The sequence below is a fragment of the Lissotriton vulgaris genome, chromosome 3_1 (assembly GCF_964263255.1).
Source record: "Lissotriton vulgaris chromosome 3_1, aLisVul1.2, whole genome shotgun sequence".
In the NCBI taxonomy this organism is placed as follows: Eukaryota; Metazoa; Chordata; class Amphibia; order Caudata; family Salamandridae; genus Lissotriton; species Lissotriton vulgaris.
The window spans coordinates 73,824,233-73,844,181 of NC_141689.1; the positions used below are offsets into that span (position 1 = coordinate 73,824,233).

At 49.1% G+C, this 19,949-nt stretch overlaps 1 protein-coding gene across 1 annotated transcript in view; it reads left to right on the plus strand.

The window, feature by feature from the left end:
• The window catches only part of EXOC6B (exocyst complex component 6B), a 1,740,488-nt gene that overhangs the window by 1,156,239 nt on the left and 564,300 nt on the right, over nucleotides 1–19,949 (plus strand). The gene's annotated exons all lie outside the window — the stretch shown is intronic.

Below are 19,949 nucleotides of genomic sequence, written 5' to 3' on the forward strand. Positions count from 1 at the left end.
TGTCCACTGGGTTTTTGGGGCTGTCCAGAGTTCCCTCATGGACATACCTTTTGATGGTACTCGCCTGTTTGGCGATAAGGCAGACAGTGCGCTGGTGCGTTTCAAGGACTCTCTGGCTACGGCCAAGTCCTTAGGTCTCTCCACAACACGCCCGGCCACGTCTACCTTTCCTTCCTTTCATGGCCACGGAAGGGATACCCCTGCATGTTCGTTCAGCCAGAAGCCTGCGGAGAACCAAAATCAGCACGTCCGTGGGCGTGGAGGCCGCCGTAGCGGCATGGGGGGCTAACGGGCGGATCAGTCCACCTCCGCTCCCGCAGCATCCACCTCAGTCTTCCTAGTCTGAGCTCTCGGGTGCACCCCACGCCTGTGGGTGGCAGGATTCAACATCACCTCCCACACTGGCACTCTTTCACTAAGGACAGGTGGTTTTTGCAATTTGTCCGAAGGGGTTACTCCCTCCCCTTCGAGTCTGCCCTCCCTCAGCCAAGCCACCTCAGTTCCACCGCATGTGGGGGTATCACTTTGCGCTTCTCCAGCTGGAAGTCACGGCCCTCCTGGCCAAGGGGCCTTCGAGCTCGTTCCTGGGCCAGAAGTAGGACGTGGTTGTTGTTCCCACTACTTTCTGATCCCCAAGAAAGACAAAGGGGCTTGCGCACCATCTTGGACTTCAGGAACATCAATTGCTTCCTGCGGGAGAAGTTCAAGATGTTGACTCTGGCTCAAGTTCTGTCTGCCCTCGACCCTGGAGACTAGATGGTAGCGTTGGACTTGCAGGACGTTTATTTACCCATCCCCATTCTGCCGGCCCACATGCGTTACGTACGGTTCACGGTAGGTGACGAGCATTTTCAGTTTACCGTAACCAGCGCCCCTCGGGTGTTCACAAAAGTGATGGTGGTGGTCGCAGCTCATCTGCGCAAATCAGGGGCTCCAGTGTTCCCCTATCTCTTTGACTCCTTGTTGAAGGCGAACTTGCCCCAAGCTGTCGTCGCCCACCTTCAGACTACGGCGGACCTCCTGCATTCACTGGGGTTCACAGTCAACCTGCCGAAGTCGCACCTGAACCCTTCTCGGGTGCTCCTTTTCATAAGAGCGGTTCTGGACACAGCGTAGTTTTCATCCTATCCTCCTGAACAGCGAGTCTGAGATATTCGGGCTAAGATACCGATGTTCCAGCCTCTATCCAGGATTTCGGTGAGAATGACCCTGAGGCTGCGGGCCTCATGGTCTCCTGCAGCCTGCTGGTGGATCATGCCAGGTGGGATATGCAGGCTCTGCAGTGGGACCTGAAGTTCCAGTGGGTGCAGCATCAGGGGAATGTGTCCGATGCCATCCAGATCTCGGTGGGGACTGCACATCAATTGCAGTGGTGGCTCACGAACCAGGATTGGGGTCAACGGCAGATGCCTCTCCCTTCCCCAACCAGAGTTCACAGTGGTGACAGATACATCACTCATGGGATTGGGTGGCCTCATGGGAGAGGCAGAGATTAGAGGCCTCTGGTCTCCGGTGGGGTTCGGGCTCCGCCTCAACCTTCTGGAGCTCCGGGTGATTCGTCTAGCACTGACAGCATTCCTTCCTTCTGTCAAATGTAGAGTAGTGCAGGTGTTCACAGACAACACTTCCGCCATGTGGTATTGCAACAAACAGGGCGTAGTGGTGTCGTGGACCCTCTGTCAGGAGGCCCTTCATCTCTGGAAGTGGTTGGAACATCAGGGCATGTCCCTGGTGGTTCAACACCTGGCAGGTTCCCTGAACGCCAGTGTGAACGAGATCAGCATGATGGACCACGAATGGCATCTTCATTCGGAGGTGGCGCAAGGTCTCTTTCAGTAATGGGGAGAGCCTTGGTTAGATCTATTTGCCACTGAAGAGAACGTGCACTGTCCACAGGTGTGCACGTTGGAATTACCAAGGTTACACTTTCTAGGTGACGCTTTTTGTCGGGAGTAGAGTTGCAGTCTTCTATACGCCTTTCCAGCTATACCACTTCTGCCCAGAGTGCTGAAGATGATCACGCTTAACCAGGCCCAAGTCATTCTTGTAGCTCCGGACTAGACACGAGTCTGGTATCTCGAGCTCTTGAACATGGTCATCGATTCTCTGATCAGACAGCCTCTTCGGGAGGATCATCTGTCGCAGCAGCTGGGGACGGTCCTCCACCCGAACCTGTCCAGCCTCCACCTCCTTGCGTGGAGATTGAGCGGCAACAGTTGACAGCCTTCGACCTTCCTCCTTAAGTCTGTAATGTTAGCTTGACAACCAGGCATCCCTCTAAAACAGTATACTCCTGGTTGAACAAATGTGTGGCATGGTGCACAGCAAAGGCTGTGGATCCCCTTTCTGAGATTCTCCTCTTCCTGTTTTCTTTGGCGCAGCAGGGCTCTGCTCCGGGCACCCTTAAGGGCTATCTTTCGGCCTTTCTTCGCCTTCCTGATCAGCCTTCTCCCCTATTTTAAATCGTTTCCTTAAGGGCGTTACTCATCTGTTTCCTCCTATTCATTTCGTAATGCCCCAGTGGGACTTGAACCTTGTTCTAACTTGTTCTATGTGTGCTTCCTTCTAGCCGCTACATAATTGTCCTCTCAGACTCTTGACCTTCAGGCTCTTTCTTCTAAACCTCCTTTCCTTGCTGCTCACCTGGACAAGGTTGTCCTTCGAACTAGACCTTCTTATATTTCCAAAGTTACCTCTTTCCACATAGGACAGACCATAACTTTGCCCACCTTCTTCCCACCCCGCATCCATCTAAAGATGAGGAGAGGCTCCACCTTCTGCATCCAAAACGTGTGCTATCATTTTATCTTGCAAACAGCACAGGGTCAGAGCTGATTTGCATATCGCCATTGTCTAACCCAGGGTGGTGTGGAGTGCAAAAAAACGATGGATTTGGGCCCAGATCTTTGGACTGGGATGAATGTGTGACATTGATCCACATTCGGTCCATCACCTGTTTTGTTTGCAATTGCCGCCCTAAGTGCGCTGGGGATGCCCAGACGTGGGTCCCAGGCACTCCACACCACTAAAGTCAAGCTAGCCGGGCTGATGAGAGGTGTTACCTCGAAACCGGTCCGGTCCTCGGATGCTTGATTCCGTTCTGGGAAGGACATGGCTTTTGTAGTTCGGACTGGACTGTTCCCATGGGGCACAGGGTCGGAGCTGATTTGCATATCGCCATTGTCTAACCCAGGGTGGTGTGGAGTGCAAAAAAACGATGGATTTTGGCCCAGATCTTTGGACTGGGATGAATGTGTGACATTGATCCACATTCGGTCCATCACCTGTTTTGTTTGCAATTGCCGCCCTAAGTGCGCTGGGGATGCCCAGACGTGGGTCCCAGGCACTCCACACCACTGGAGTCAAGCTAGCCGGGCTGATGAGAGGTGTTACCTCGAAACCGGTCCGGTCCTCGGATGCTTGATTCCGTTCTGGGAAGGACATGGCTTTTGTAGTTCGGACTGGACTGTTCCCATGGGGCACAGGGTCAGAGCTGATTTGCATATCGCCATTGTCTAACCCAGGGTGGTGTGGAGTGCAAAAAAACGATGGATTTGGGCCCAGATCTTTGGACTGGGATGAATGTGTGACATTGATCCACATTCGGTCCATCACCTGTTTTGTTTGCAATTGCAGCCCTAAGTGCGCTGGGGATGCCCAGACGTGGGTCCCAGGCACTCCACACCACTGGAGTCAAGCTAGCCGGGCTGATGAGAGGTGTTACCTCGAAAACGGTCCGGTCCTCGGATGCTTAATTCCGTTCTGGGAAGGACATGGCTTTTGTAGTTCGGACTGGACTGTTCCCATGGGGCACAGGGTCAGAGCTGATTTGCATATCGCCATTGTCTAACCCAGGGCGGTGTGGAGTGCAAAAAAATGATGGATTTGGGCCCAGATCTTTGGACTGGGATGAATGTGTGACATTGATCCACATTCGGTCCATCACCTGTTTTGTTTGCAATTGCCGCCCTATGTGCGCTGGGGATGCCCAGACGTGGGTCCCAGGCACTCCACACCACTGGAGTCAAGCTAGCCGGGCTGATGAGAGGTGTTACCTCGAAACCGGTCCGGTCCTCGGATGCTTGATTCAGTTCTGGGAAGGACCTGGCTTTTGTAGTTCGGACTGGACTGTTCCCATGGGGCACAGGGTCATGGCTGATTTGCATATCACCATTGTCTAACCCAGGGTGGTGTGGAGTGCAAAAAAACGATGGATTTGGGCCCAGATCTTTGGGCTGGGATGAATGTGTGACATTGATCCACATTCGGTCCATCACCTGTTTTGTTTGCAATCATTTTATCTTGATCGCACAAAACAATTCCGGGTGGGTGATCAGCTTTTTGTTGGCGCCGAGAAAGATTGTGCCATGCAAAAACGAACCGTCTCTTGATGGGTCGTTCTTTGCATTAAAATGTGTTATTCCTTGGCAAAAAAGGAACCTCTAGTAGGGTTGCACGCCCATTCCACCAGGGCGACGACAGCCACTACTGCTTTGGGACGTGGAGTCCCCCTCAATGACAACTGCCAGGCAGCCTTGTGGGCATCTTTGTGCATGTTCACAAAACATTACTGCTGGATAGCCAAGTCGGGAGAGTCGGCTTCTTTGGCCGTTCAGTTCTCAAGGACTTTCTGGTGTGAACTTGGTTTGCAGACCCACCTCCGGGGTTGGTATTGCTGGGGTATCTATTCTAAGGTAAGGAATCTATAACTAATAGTCTCTTTCAGATGAACAAGTTACTTACCTTCGGTAACGATATATCTGTAAGAGACATATATTAGTTATAGATTCCTTACTGCCACACCCATCCTCCCTGTTCTGCGAACTGACTTCTAGAGTAAGGGTCTCCCTTTCAGGGCACTAGCTTTGTGCACCAGTGGTTAGTGTCTTGCATGGCTCTGCGCTTCTGGCGTAGAATGTTGTGTAAAGAACTGACGTCATTAAGCAAGGTCTGCGTCCAAGTAGATACCGCGACGTCATTCTGGCGATCACGACACCAACGACAAATGCGGAGTTGACCGACGCCACCTACTGACGTGCAGGGGTACTGCCGAAGAATAATTCTCCAGATCCAGTCTGACACCTGGGGGTAATTCTAAGGTAAAGGAATCTATAACTAATATATGTTTCTTACAGACATATCGTTACCCAAGGTAAGTAACTTGTTCAATGGGAGATACAATTGGTATTATGCCCCCCCAACCCCCCCCCCCCCCCCCCCCCCCCCCATCACCACCGCTCCCTCACCTGGGGCCGGTCGGGCACTGTATTATTACAAGATTACTTGTGATAATGATAAACTCTCGGGCGTGGCTTGGGAGCCGATGGGATGGGACAGGCTGCGTGAGCACTGAGCTCCGCGCCCGATCCCCCAATTTAATTACTGATCCCGGAATATCGCAGTCCCCCAGGTGAAGCCAATTGAGCTGGGAGCAACCTGGAGTCGACCGGCGCTGCGATTTGCCTGCGGCCGGGCACAGTCCGGATGCCATGGCTGCTCGATTGAGCGGGGGTGCCGGCCGCTGGACGACCTATGATGGCGCCGATCCCCATAGCCTAGCTCCGGGCACTGGAGTCTGCGCTGATCGTCGGCAGGTAGCCGCTGCGGGGGAGGCGCTGAAAGCTGGAGCGCGGAGCTCCGAAGACGCCTGGCGTGGCTGCGGCGGCGCTGATTTGTGGAGGGACGCCCGGGCTGAGGTGAGCGGGTGACTAGGGCGCTGAGGGCGCTGGAAGGCCGGGACCAGTGGCTCGATCCTCCTAGATCGTGGAGTGTGCCGAAGAGCTCCGGAGCTGAGCGGGTGGTGCGGCCAGCATGAGGAGCGGACGGCATCGCCCCCGGCCTGGCTGAGGGTGAGGACGCGGATGCTGGACCCTGAGGGGTGGGCTGTAGCGGGGTGCCTTACCGGGGACGGAGGATTGGCGGATGCCGGAGCTTGCTCCCCTTGACCCCCCCACTCACCTGCGAGGACCACGGACTGGGGACATGGCCGCTTTGAGGGGCCCTGGAGGTCAGCGGCAGTGCCAATGAAAACGGCTGAGTTGGCCCCCGAGGCTGCATTGACTGTGTGGTGGCACTTAAAATGGCGGCGCCTTCCCTGTAAAGGGCCTCTGGACGACGGTGCAAGCGGTTGCCTGGCGGCACATTGCTGGGCGCGTTACACCCTGGAGTGAGGCCATATGGGTGCAGCAGCGGGGCAGCTGGATGGACTTTGGGCTGCAGGCTGAGCGCAGTAATGGGCAGCGGACCTCTGCTTGCCCTCCCATGCAAGACCTCAGTGAGTCGGGTCTCCCCTGCCTGGAGGAAAACGGGAAGAGCTCTGTGAGGGCGGCAGCGGGCTGAGGGGACTGGCGCCCTGCATGGGGGATCCTGCACGAATACATATAACCCCGACCGGACAGCACGCTAAGGACAGGGCTTTTCCTTGGCAACACCACTGTTCGACTCTGCACGCCGCTCTGGACCCGGTAGAGCATAGACTACGGGCCTTGACTGTTGTTGCCCACTCGGGGTAAGAGTGGGGACTGCGATTGAGCGGCTGGGTCTGCTGGCCATGTAGTGAGAGGCGGCCATTAGGGACTACGCGGAGAGAAGGGGGACGGATATCAGACTCCCCGGACCTGGGAGCTGACCCTTAGAATAGATTGGATGGTGCCGCGGGCACTGCAACGCAGCATCGGAGTGCGCTGACGGCTGTAGCCATGGGCAAGCCTCGGGGAAGGAAGGAAGGAGACCAGCCGCCCTCTGACGTCGAATCCCCGCCTCAGGAGAATAGGGGAGAGTGGGAATTGTCGCAAGATCCGGGGCTCCAACTCCAACTGGATAAAATACTGCTGGCCATTGCGGACTCTAGAGTCGCCCTTCAGCAGGACATTGCGCAGGTTGCGACAGGACTGGTTTTGCTACGAGCGGACCACTCAAAACTCTCTGACCGGGTGAAGCAAACTGAAACTAAGCTTCAGGAGATTGGACCGGCACAGACCGCGCTATCTGCGACGATGGCGTGCGTCCTGGATCGCCTAACGGTGCTGGAACGGCGGGCGGAAGATGCGGAAGGCAGAAATAGGCGGAATGACATTTGCGTGGTGGGGCTGCCAGAAAAGATTGAAGGGTCGGACATGGTGAACTACTTAGAAACTTGACTTAAAACTGTTGTGGCCTCTGAGGGGCTTTCGAGCTTTTACACCTTGGAGCGGGCACATCGAGTCCCAGCTAAGCCTCCGTTACAGGGGCGTCCACCGCGGCCGGTGGTGGCGCGTCTCCTACACTTTAAAGACCGCAACATGCTCCTTCGGAGGGCCCGTAGCGATGGCCCTTTTCCGGTTGACAACAGCAGTGTTACTCTCTTCCCGGACTACTCGCTGGGCACACAGCGGCGCCGCCTGTCCTTGCAAGCTGTTAAGAAAGAATTGCTTGCAGAAGGAATTCAGTACTCTTTGTTCTTCCCGGCCAAGTTGCGCATCGTGCTGGACGGAAAGACACACTTCTATGACACGCCGGAGGAAGCTTGGGACTGGCTGGAGTCTTACAGGGCTGGCAAGGATGGCCAGGAAGCGGAGGCGCGGGAACTGGCCGGTGACTCTAAGCCTCGTAGATCACAACGATTGCGACCCGAAGACTGGGTCTACGGAAACCATCGACCTCGCAGACGGCCATAGAGTGCAGGGGAGCACTGGAAGCAGTGACAGCGATCTCCGGAGAACTGCTGAGGGCCTCGCCAACGGCTTCAGAACTTGGAAGTGACAAGGGCCGATTGGAGGCGGAGTCCTCTGTGTCGGACAATGCTCGTTTACCGCTGGTTATCCCTGGAACTGCGGACGGACTGCTGGATGAGTAGACTTTGTACTCTCTATGGAACTCGGAGCTCTGTCCTGGTTAGATGTGTAGCAATGATTGTCTCTGATGGGGGTTCTTGTGGTGCATTGGATGCGTGGAAGGCTGTGAAACTGGGCCGGGATTGACTAGGGTTAGAGTAGCGCCAGTATTTGCGGGGGCTCCAGGGTGTTCTGGGAGGTGTTGCATTTCTGGGGCATTCTGAGGCGGGCACTGGTTGCGATTCTGTTTTATTGTAGGTTGTTTCCTAGGCTCTATCCAACCCCCACCGGATGGTACTAGTTAGTTTTCCTTAGCTTCGCACGAGGCGCATAGTTGGGGTAGTTTGGATGGGATTCACTATGTTGGTGCCCATTCTTGTGGGGGAAAGGGGATGTATTGGGTGGGGTGGGGTTGTTTGGGGATGGGACTGGTTTGTTTGGGGGAATTTGCCTGCTGATGAGCTTAATCGAGAAAGTGGAGCTATTGAGTGTTGTACGTTTGCATGGTGGTGCCACCACCTGGTAACCAGAGGGGGGGACTATTTAGTGTGGGTTTTGCATCACTGTTATGGGTCCATCACCTGATGTGAAATGCGTGACCTGGAATGTTTGGGGATTGCACTCCAAGCAGCGTAGATACAGGGTCCACTCCTATTTGGTGCGTAGGGGCGCGCAGGTGGCTTTCCTACAGGAGACCCATTTGAGTAGGGCTGAGGGGCTTGCACTGCAGCGCAGATGGCGAGAACAGCTTTATTACACCACTTACTCAGCCTTTGCACGGGGGGTTCTGTCTGGATTAGGGCTGGAGTCCCCTTTCAAATGATTGATCAATTGATAGACCCTGCTGGCCGCTATGTTGCGGTTAGAGGCCGCCTTTATGAGCGAGAGGTGACCCTCTGCTGTGTCTATGCTCCTAACGTAGAACAGGCGCCCTTCCTGGAGATTTTATCATCTGCCCTCGCGGATTATTTCACGACGCCAGTATTGATGGGGGGAGACTTTAACTCAGTTGACGGAGTCACCATGCACAGGTCCCTTCCTCCTCTACCCACAGTTCCGATTAATAGATTGGCCAAGGTTCGGGCCCAATGGCAAGATAACTGGGGACTCATTGATATTTGATGAGTGCAGCACCCGGTCGATAGAGATTACTCGTATTTCTCGGCCCTGCATGACCTGCACGTGCGGTTGGACGCCATTTTGTGTAGTGCGGCTTGGTATCACTGGCGGCTAGCAGAGAGTACTTAACGCGTACCATATCGGATCATAATCCGTTGTTGGTAAACTTCTGTTGGGTGGCGGAGCGCCCTCGGGTCCCGACTTGGAGATTGCGTCCGGAGATGTTTGAGGACCAGGTCTTTCGTGCGGAGCTGGGAGATGGGGTAGAGCACTACTTTGCAGAAAATGCGGGCTCTGCTATGACTGCCCTAGAATGGGATGCCTTCAAAGTGGTGGTCCGTGGGATCTGTATTGCCAAATGGGTGGGAGTCAGGAAGCTGCTACTGCAGGAAATCGAGGCGGGCTAACTGGCCCTACGAGACGCTGAGAGAGCTCGTTCTGATGGCTCGGGGACGCGCGACGCGGCTCAATCCCGGAAAGATGCAGTAGCGGTGGTGGTAGAGTGCTTACAGTGCTTTGATTATAGAGCTTACTTGGCTCGTGCGCATGCGGAATGGGACAAAGTAGGTACTTTATTGGCTTGGCTGGCTGACCCCGCTCCTCGATGCGTACCTATCTTGGCGTTAACCTCGTCTTCGGGACGCTTGGAACATACACAACATCAAATTAATGACTGATTTAGATCTTTTTATGCGAGTCTCTACACCAACTAATTACAGACTGGCGAGGTAGATACTCAGGCGTTTCTGGAGGGCCTGGAGCTACCCGCAATTGAGGAGGAGGAAGCGGAGGTTCTTGGTCAGGATATTACATTGGCTGAAATATGCGGTGCCATCAAGCAATTGGCGTGCAACAAAACACCGGGAAGCGATGGTTTGCCTATTGAATTCTATCTAACGTATATTGACCTCCTGGCTCTCAGATTATTGGTGATCTACAAGGAGGCTAGACAAAAAGGGATACTGCCGTCTTCTACTAGGGTAGCCATTATTGTTCCGCTCCTCAAGTCAGGGAAACCTCCGACTGACCCGGCCGCGTACAGGCCTCTATCTATGCTCACCACTGACTATAAAATACTGAGCAGAGTGCTGGCCACTAGACTCCTCCCCTTTATGACACGGTTGGTGCATCCTGACCAAGCCGGCTTTATTCCGACGCACAATACCGCCAGTTGCATACGTCTGTTGATAGGGATATTGGATGGAGGCTGTGGAATGGCTAGTTGATATTGCTAAGGCGTTGGACAGTCTGGAATGGCCCTATCTGTTCTCAGTCATGACAGCCTTCGGGCTTGGAGCCAGTTATGTCCGATGGACTGAAATATTGTACTCGCCGGCGACTGCTAGGGTTCGTGTTGGTAGTAATGTTTCCTCCTCTTATCCGGTGGGGCGGGGCACTAGACATGGTTGCCTGCTCTCCCCGCTGCTGTTTGCCCTTGCGGGTAGAGCCATTGGCAGCGCGCGCTAGGATGGGGGGACGTACCGTGGCCTGCGGCTCCACAACCAAGCGCACTATATTTCGCTTTATGCAGACGACCTCCTAATGTTTTTGGGAGATGCAGGGGAGGCCCTGGACGGGGCGCGCTCTCTCCTTGACCGTTTTGGGGACATATCGGGTTTGCGGGTTAACTGGGCGAAGACCTGCGTGTTCCCGGTGTCTCGTACATGCGACCCGCCCACACTACCACTCGATCTGGCATGGAAACCTAGGTGTCTCCACTACCTGGGAACACAGGTGTATCATGTTCAGGAGGATCTCCTTGAGGGTAACATCGGTAGAGCGATGAGGCCTGAGGGATAGCATGAGGTTCTAGGGGACCCTGCCACAGTGGCAGGTTGTGTGGCGCTACTAAAGATGGTGGCGCTTCCTTGCCTCTTATACTTCTTCCTAACCCTACCGATACGGATACCAGTTGTTTTTTTCCGACAACTCCGTTCCGCAGTGGGCAGCTTTATCTGGGGTGCAGGTCGGCGCAGGGAGGCGCTGGATACATTGATGCGGCCGAGAGCTGTAGGGGGCCTTGCTGCCCCAGATTTTAAATTGTACTATTTGGCTGCGCAATTCCAACTTCTTACTCAGGTGGTGGAGTGGGGGGGGGGGGTGTCTCCGTACCGGAGGTGCCGCGAAATGTTTTGTCCTTCTTGATCCTGCAACAGCGACTGAGGACTGCTGATTTATCGCTGGTGGAGGGGACCCTAAGGCATTGTTGGAAACTGTTCCACAATAGAATTGGGGTGCTGCGCCCTTACGCTCCCGAGATAACGCTGGGCATGTGCACGGCGTTGCCACATGGTGGGGACTGGTCCAGCCTTGCGGAATGGGAGGAGCTGGGCCTGCAGATGGTGGGTGACCTGTATGCAGATGGCGAACTATCACCCTATAGTACGTTGCAAGAGACCTTTGGTCTTCCACGTGGCCATTTCCTGATACACGCGGCACTGATCGCCGCCATACAGAAGCACTGGGGTGCTGGCCTCTCAGAACCACCTACAAGCGGAGCGTGTCAATACGTAGTGATGGCAGCGGGCACATATAAGGCGGTTACCTGCCTATATAAACGAATGCTAGGAGAGGGGCTCAACCCGTTACAAAAGCTACGGGAGCAATGGGCGACGGACTTAGATAAGGCAATACCTGACGCAGCCTGGTCGCAGATACTTAAAAGAGCATGGAAGAGTACCAGGAACGCTAGGTTCCAGCTGATCCAAATTTTCATATTACATAGGGCATACCTCACGCCGGCTAAAATGAATCCGTATTTACGGATCGACACTGCTTACTGCCCCCGATGCCAGCTGCAGGGCGCGGACCTGAGCCACATGCTGTGGGACTGTCCGCAGTTGGGAACATATTGGGAGGAGATAACCGAGTTGCTCTTGAGAGTAAGTGAGCAACAGATTTCTATGGATAAAGGAGCTTGCCTATTACACTAGTTTCCACTCACTAGCAAAAATAAGATAACTAGCAAGTTTATAGACCTGGGACTCCTTCTGGCCAAGAGGGAAATTACGTCCCACTGGAAAGCGATAGCTGGCCCTAGCTATACTAGATGGAAGGCGGCATTGCTTATGTGGGCGGGCGGCGAGAGTTCAGTTCGATTGCAGCAGGCTCATAGATCCCATAGCGATGGGGTGCTGGAGGGGGCTCGGGCATGGGAGGCCTTGGTGATGGTGCTCCGGACGTCAGACTCAGACACAGGCTTGGACTCCGGCGCGTTAACGGAGGAGGAACATTAACAGGCGACTTCCTCTGGTCTTAGGGAGATTAGCGTGGGAGAGGATCCCTGACTTCCAAGTGGTTGCAGTGATTATTAGTATTATTGATGCGATGATCTGCACACACTCCACACACTAGGGTAGTATTTAATAACACTCACTATTTTAGATAACAGCGCCGGCGGCAGGGGTGGGGGGTTGGGAGTAGATAGATACGGAGGGTGGCCCTGCATGAGGTGCTGAATTATGACCTAGAACCCTGGTTTCCGGTGCGATGCTATGCTGATTGAGGGGGCTTGACATTGCAGAGGTGGGCCTTGAATAGGGACCATGTGCCTTGTTGATTTGCTGGATTATTGTCGAGTCTTCTTTCATTATGGAATGTCGGACACTTTTTACTTTTTTGGTCCTCTCTCATGTATGTTTGTATTTTGAAACAATAAAAAGATTTTTAAAAATGATGATAAACTCTTCTTCAACCTGTATGGCACCGCCCCTTCTACTTCAAGTAATGCAGAGAGAAGCCAGAGCCCCATTAAACAACAAATAATCAGGGGCCCCAGCTCCTCTGGACGAAGACCAGCATGAACATACAGCTTACTTGGTAAATCTGCTTATTGAGTTTGGCCCACTAGTACCTGTCCAACCACAGTCTCATTTTTTGAGACTTTCCAGAGGGCCATCCCAACCGAAGCTTGTGATCAGTGTTGCCGAGGTGAGGTGGCTGAAGTCCTCCTGAAACTCCTTCCATGCTGTGCTCAACATACTTCTCACTCAGCTGCTATGGGACTATTAGCTGCAGCACCCAATTCCTACGTAGATCCGTAACCCCACTACTGAGAGTCCAAGTTGACTGGACACTGGCAGCTAAACTGATGGGTCCCGGGTCGCTGCCTGAGATATGAAACAACACAACGTTTTGCAGGGCAGCGTGATATAGCTCCAAGAGACAGCGGGGTTGAGAGAATCGAGAAATAAAACTGAAGGGACGAGCGCTGGCCATTTCCACTACTTGGCTTGCACGTAGATGCTAAGCCAACAAGTAGTGTAACAACGTTAAGGTGTAGGGGAGATGAGACCTATCAAAACAAAAATGTATGTAGATATTTGGGTGGATGTATGAATATCTTACATGTTTGGGTTATTTTAGTGCGGAAAATGCATGCTATAAAAACAATCTCTCACTGCAAGATATGATGGTATGGTAAATAGCACCTTTCCCTGTGGTATATGGATTCCATCATGATCGTGACAGCCCCCAAATTACTATGTGCACAGCTTTGCCATTGTCATGACTACTATGATAATGCAGCAAAGTTATCTAAAATATGTAGCAAGGTTATCTCATTTGCGTGGCTAAACATTCAAATTATGTGGCACATTCTAAGACCGTATTATTGTTATCCAATTTGAGTTGGAAATATTTTTGGGGGGTAAAAGCTGCAAATAATGTTACAGATTTTTCAGCAATTGCTGTAAATATGCAATTATGAGGTAAACACAAGTGCCACAAAATCACATAATTCCACTGACCCTCACCATTTTCCTTTGATCTTACCAACAGTTTATTCCTGAAAGAAAAACAAAACCCAAACGGTCTAATTACAGTCCGTTCCCAATGTTCGCTGCTGTTTGAAGAAAACCACTTTTTCAAGCTAATGTAATTAGAAAAATACATAACGGGTAACGTGCTATCCTATTTCCATCTCGAGGTTTTCGTGAAATGCACATATTACGCAGCCTGTAGCCTCGTGGTTTATGAGGTCGTCAGAACACCTCAAAAGAAAATATAGAATCATATAACAGTTACATTATACATATATATATATATAGTTTATTTCCCTGTATGTCATGCAAGTTATCCAGCAACCACCATAAATGAGTAGACTTTCGTACCAGCAAAAATAGGTTATCAAACCACTAACAAAAAGGATAAAAGTCATAGCTTAAAGGCCATAAACTTTCTAATAAGACCTTGGTGAAACATTGGTCATTATGTTTCTTTCCGCAAAGAACTAAAAACGTTCCTTTTCAAACAGGCCTTCTCCGTGTAACTTCCTCTTCCAGCTCTACGACAGGTTTCTACTTTGCCTCTGTTGCCGAACCCTCCACTAGCCAGACCCTCCAGGATATCGCGATTTCGCGATTTCGCGATTTGCCGCGAAATCGGCACTTTTGTAAAAATGCCGCGATTTTTGCAATAGTGCCCGCGAAATCGGCACTTTTGTAGAAATCGCGCCATTTTGACAAAAGCCACTGTATCCTGGGGAGTCTGGGGCCACTTACGTTGTTTATTGGGGTGGGCGGGAAGGACACAGAAGCACACACAAGCACTAAAGAATCACTTTCTAGGCTTAATGGGGCATTAGCAGCTCACTGTGACCGGGCTTTGAAGTGCCCCTCACGCCTCTGGCTCCCCGCTGGAGACCCTCCCGTTGACTGGGGCGAGGTGTGAAAACGGACCTCCTGCCAGCTGGAATACCAAGTAGGCTACACCCTCCTATTTAGCTAGAGACTCGGTCTCCTAACTGCAGCCTTATCGGCAGAATAGTGCAACACCATTTTACTCACTCACCTGCTCAAGGGCCACTGGAAACCACATCCTCCTCCCTCCCCCTGGCCTGCAGCACATCTACCATTAGCAGCAGAATCATCGGCTTGCTCAGCACATTGATGAGAGAGGGGTGCGTTCTGTGCCCCCTCCACTGTGCCCCCTTTCCGGAGGCCTGGGACCTTCACCTAGGCCCCGAGTACCGTGCTGGGCCTGCGGAGAACTGGGAAGGGGGCGAGGAGGGAGGATCCTAGCCAGGGCCGGACGGGCCGTTGCGCCGCACGGGTGTTTGACTTGCTACGTCAATGGGTATTGGCATCTAATGAATTTTAGTTTCCTTTTTACATTTTTATTTAACAAATAGCAATTCCTTCGTTGTTTTCAAACAATTGTTGCTGAGTGTAGAAAAACTCTCAGGAAGCCAGTGATTTAAATAGAAACCATAAATCATTTGCACGTATTTAACTGGAATACACAGCCGGATACATCGCAGATAGCACAGTGGGTTACTCCAAGCGTCTGTTGGTGAACATAAGGATGACCTGCAGGTAATTTGACTAAAGCTCAGCAGATCGACCACACCTGTAACCCTTGAGAATTTTATAAAATAAGTGCCAATGATTTATGGACATTCCTATAATTAAAGGAGCTTTGAAAAGGCAAAAATGTGCAGTACAGTGTGAAAAGCAATTAACAAGTTGGGGTGTAATTGAATCGAAAGAGGAACGTTTGGTAGAATGAGGAACACTTTTACTTTCTACAAAAATATCAAACATATGGTCTTTAGAAAGGCTTATTTAACACATTCATATTTGCTAAAATAGTACACTGATCATACATCAACGTGACTCTCTCTCTGTGATTCTCACTGGGATTTCCATTTCTGTTCAGGTTCCTACAACGTGCATTGTTTCGAAAGCTGTGACAATTACATTAATTATATTAAAAATGGTCTGTTTATGCGCAGTGCTGTGACTCAACTTCTGACTGTACCAGTCACTGTACCCTGGCCCCCTTGAAAGGTGTGGGCCCTGGGCAATTGCCCACTATGCTCACTTTGATCGTGCCGTAAAACGTCTGATGGATCCCCTACAGAATAAGCAACAGTGGCGTAACACAGGCCATTACAGCCCCCGCAGTGCGGTGGGGGCCCCGAGCTGCAGGGGGCACCTTCAGCAGAGTATTCTGCCCAGAGAGCTGAATAAGTCTGGAGCGGGGGCCACGTACCTTGTAGGGCGGACCCCTCAGGTTTCGTTGCACCACTGATAAGCAGAGCGATTTAAATGATTACCAGAGAGGTGAATGAGGATCAAGAAAGTCACAGTACATTTTTACCCTTGAGTGTGCCATACCACTGCAAGTAGGAGTTCAGGAGGTTTTAACAAAAAGTAACCCCTAAACCAGAGCTTTACCACTACATTGTGGACATTCATTTCGTGTAACTGTCAAGCTGTAGGAAAAGGGAATTACTTAAACCCACAATAAAGAGTGTTTATATGGAGGAATGCTTACATTAGTATACATACACAGCTTCATGTTGTTAAATACCTAAAAAAACTAAGATATCTGTGTTTGTTGTATGAAAAATGGCCAAATAAAATGCCGCAAAATTGCCGCTAAATTTCCATATTTGTGCCGCTAAATTTCCATTTTTGTGCCGCTAAATTTGCTAATCCATGGCGCTATATCCTGGGGGGTCTGACTAGCGCCAAGAAACCGTACGGTGCACGTTGCGCTTTATAAATGTTTTAAATTGGAAATTGGGAGAACAAACCTCCTTTGGGATAACTGCTTATGGAACATGCACCGTGAGACTCCGGAAACGCGAGCATGTCTATGGAATGGAGTTCTTGAGAATTGTAACAAAAGGAAGATTTAGCTTTTTTGTAGTCCATTCTATAAATTAAACCTCTTAAGTGTGTGATACGTTTTTAAATTAACTCAATATTCGATGGAACCATGCAAAACTTTTTGAAATGGCCCAGATTAGTGTTGGAAGAAACAAATATGTATTGCACAGAAATGTTTTCCGTTTTAAAAAGCTTTGTTTTCTCTTATCATTGCACCACTGCCCTTTTATTCAGAATGTGTGAATTCGAAAGATTTTGCACGTCTTTACATTTATTTTCACTGCAGTGTAAGAAAATTGTGCATCTTTCCTATCACAGTAAAATGAATGTTCCAGTCAATCAATCTCTTCTCTAATGCAGGAAGTGGTCGCACTTGCCCAATTTAAGATGTTAAAAAAATTCAACATAAAAAGACTGCCGTTATTTACAAACCTCGTTTTCCATATGTAGATGTCTCCTACACCTGGAAATGTAATAGTAAATAATGATGTTTTTTATATCTAGCGCTACAAGCTGCACGTGTGCCGCTTAGAAGGACTGCAGGTAACAGATGTTAGGATTACCAGGTTATGGTATTTAGTTAACCGACCTCGGAGGGAATTTGCACCGACTCACAAAATAATATTTGTGAATAAGGTCTTTACCATAATATAAAGCATTTCTATGTGTTCTTTGTTTGCTATTGAAATATACTTATTTTGTTCGTCCAATATTCCTTTACTCCTTTCAACGAATGCTCTATTTTCTTAAGTGACGTTCTTAGCCAGCCCTCTTCTTGGCTTACTTTCTCGTGAGAGGTTTAGCCCCGAGTGTTTCTCAACACTTTCATCCGTGAAATGTCTTGGAACAGAGGTTGGTGGCCCTTTTCAACCTACCACGGGTGGCCCTGGCCTGAAGGCAAGCTCCAACATTACATTTCTGGCCTGAACACAAGCCTCTCAAACCTTTCAGCTTGACTACATGCTGCTAAGGGGCTCTAGCAGCTGCAAACAGCACTCTTCTTTTCTCCTCCAAGGAAGGGTTGACAGTTCCGTCAACTTGCCCTGTTGCTGGTTAGTGAAATCTGGCAGCCAGTGACACTGTATAAATGGATTGGGAAAGAACACCGGAACCTGGTTCAAAAGTTGAAAACTCTGGCAGCAGTGGTCGTATTGCTGCTTTTTCTAAACGCCCCGTAATGATCAGCTTGTTATCTAATAAATAAAAAAAGCTTGCATTTCTCTTTTTCATTCTGTATTTATTTTTATATTCGCAAAAGTAGTGTTATACAATACTAAAATGGATATTTTTACTTTTCATACAATGTTTTCCAATTTACTTGTGTGCTATATACACATTTGTGCATACCGTAGAAATGGTATTTAATGTACACATTTTAAGGCACTCCTAAATTCAAGGGCTGTGAGATTTTTACTTTCTGCTCCTAGTTCACAAAACGTTTTTTTTTTTTATAGACCGTTGAAATATTTTCTCCAGTAGGTTATCATTTGAGGACATTTCAGACATTTTATGAATTCCTAAAATGTCAGGAGTACCCCCTAAAATCTGCTACTGCTGCAGACTCACTTTTAATATTGGTTGACAGAAATGTAAAAGGTGTATTTTTGTACATGCAGAAATGTGATGCAAAATGGCTGTTGTACTTCAAAATCTCATGGTTTCCCTTGTTCTTCCTTTCTCTATAGCAGTATCAATTTCAGTTGTATTCCTTTCTGATACCCACCTTCAAATGCAAATATTCCTGCCCTTGTCAAACGCGTTTTTAGTGGGATCGGACCACTAATTGGTAGCGAATAGCTGAAAACTTGTTTATGGGTGTTAAACATCTTTATTTATTTTCTTATTTATTTTATATACACGCCCCCCTAAGAATACTAAGGGTGCCCACACAGAAATTCCATCATACTGGCCGAGTTTATGCCTGGACAAATCGTAGTTGTGTGGGTAAAATCCCACCGAATTAGGGTCTTTTATACATCGTCACAAATGTTTTTGGGCCCTTTTTTCGAGCAAATGTAAGAGTTAAGCATATTGAGTTAATTATTATGAATTTGCCTAACATGGTTTCTTACTAGCAGTACTTAACTTTTCTTCCTTCATAAAACAAGCTGGTGCTATCTGGCTAAAATACAGTAATTTAGACATAGACATTTGGAGGTTTTGTTCATGAATTATTCGTTCTTCAGTTATTTTCCTAATATGGGACAATATTTCCCACTGGATCGCAAGGTCATCATACTGGTTTGTGCCAGCAATCACGGTTTAAAAGTAAAGTTATATCTTGGTTGTGTGTTACCTCAAATATATTTGCAATGTTTTAAAGTATTCCAGTGACTTTCAATATTTTAAAAATTACTCAGTTTGGTTAAATACTATATATTAAATATATATATATATTAAATACTATATTTTTACGTTGATTGTTTTGCTAGCCAAGCCACTTTTTTTTACAGTTCTGACACCAGCAGCTTAGCTTGTACTCCCTTTAACTATTGAATCAAATGAATGTAAAAAATAAAACAGTAATGTTAAATGATTTGTAAAATTGATAATCCGATAGATTTTTCTCTTCATTTTAACTGTTATTTTAGTAACATGTCAAATGTATACATTTACATTACTCATTGCAGATTTTCTTTTTACAAAACCTTGTCAAAGGGTACTCTCCAACAATTACATATTCATGTAAACAGTGCTAATCCGCAACAATCAATGGCGGATGTCAACAAAGCATGTTTTAATGTTACAGAAATTGTACTCTTTGCTTGAGCTATAGTACACTATGTGTTGAAGCTGCGTGCTAATTGGAAGTTATCATTTTGGATTGGAGGCTGATCTAATACATTTTTTATTAATTATGTAGGAGAAATCAATCAAAACCCCTAGAACAGTATCAAAAATTCTGGGGAAAAAAACAGATTTTGACAGGAACCTCTGTCATGATTAGAGAACAAACTTATGTGATGAAAGGCGGAAGAAGTTACACATTTTATATTAATTATCTAGGAGAAATAACTCAAAACCCCTGTAACAGTGTCAAGGGTTCTGAAAAAACCCTGATTCCGACAGCCACATCTGTCACGATTAGAGAACAAACTCGTTTGATGAAAGGGAAAGAAGTTCCATTTTCAATCATGTTGACTCGTGCTAAAATTAAAGGTGTACCTAAGTTACTTTTGTTACAGCTAACATCCTGTATTCTTTGCAGTTTCACAACTCAGTGAATATAATCCAGATTTCGGTCAGAAAAGCCGTCCTTCTGCCCAACAATGCATGAAGCCATCTCAGAGCGGTCCTTTGGTTGATACGAACACCTAAGAGCAATACATTAAAAACAAAAATGCGTTCAGCTAACCTTATGGTTGTCTCAAAGATTAGCTCGGTTTCTCTCTCTCTCCTTCTC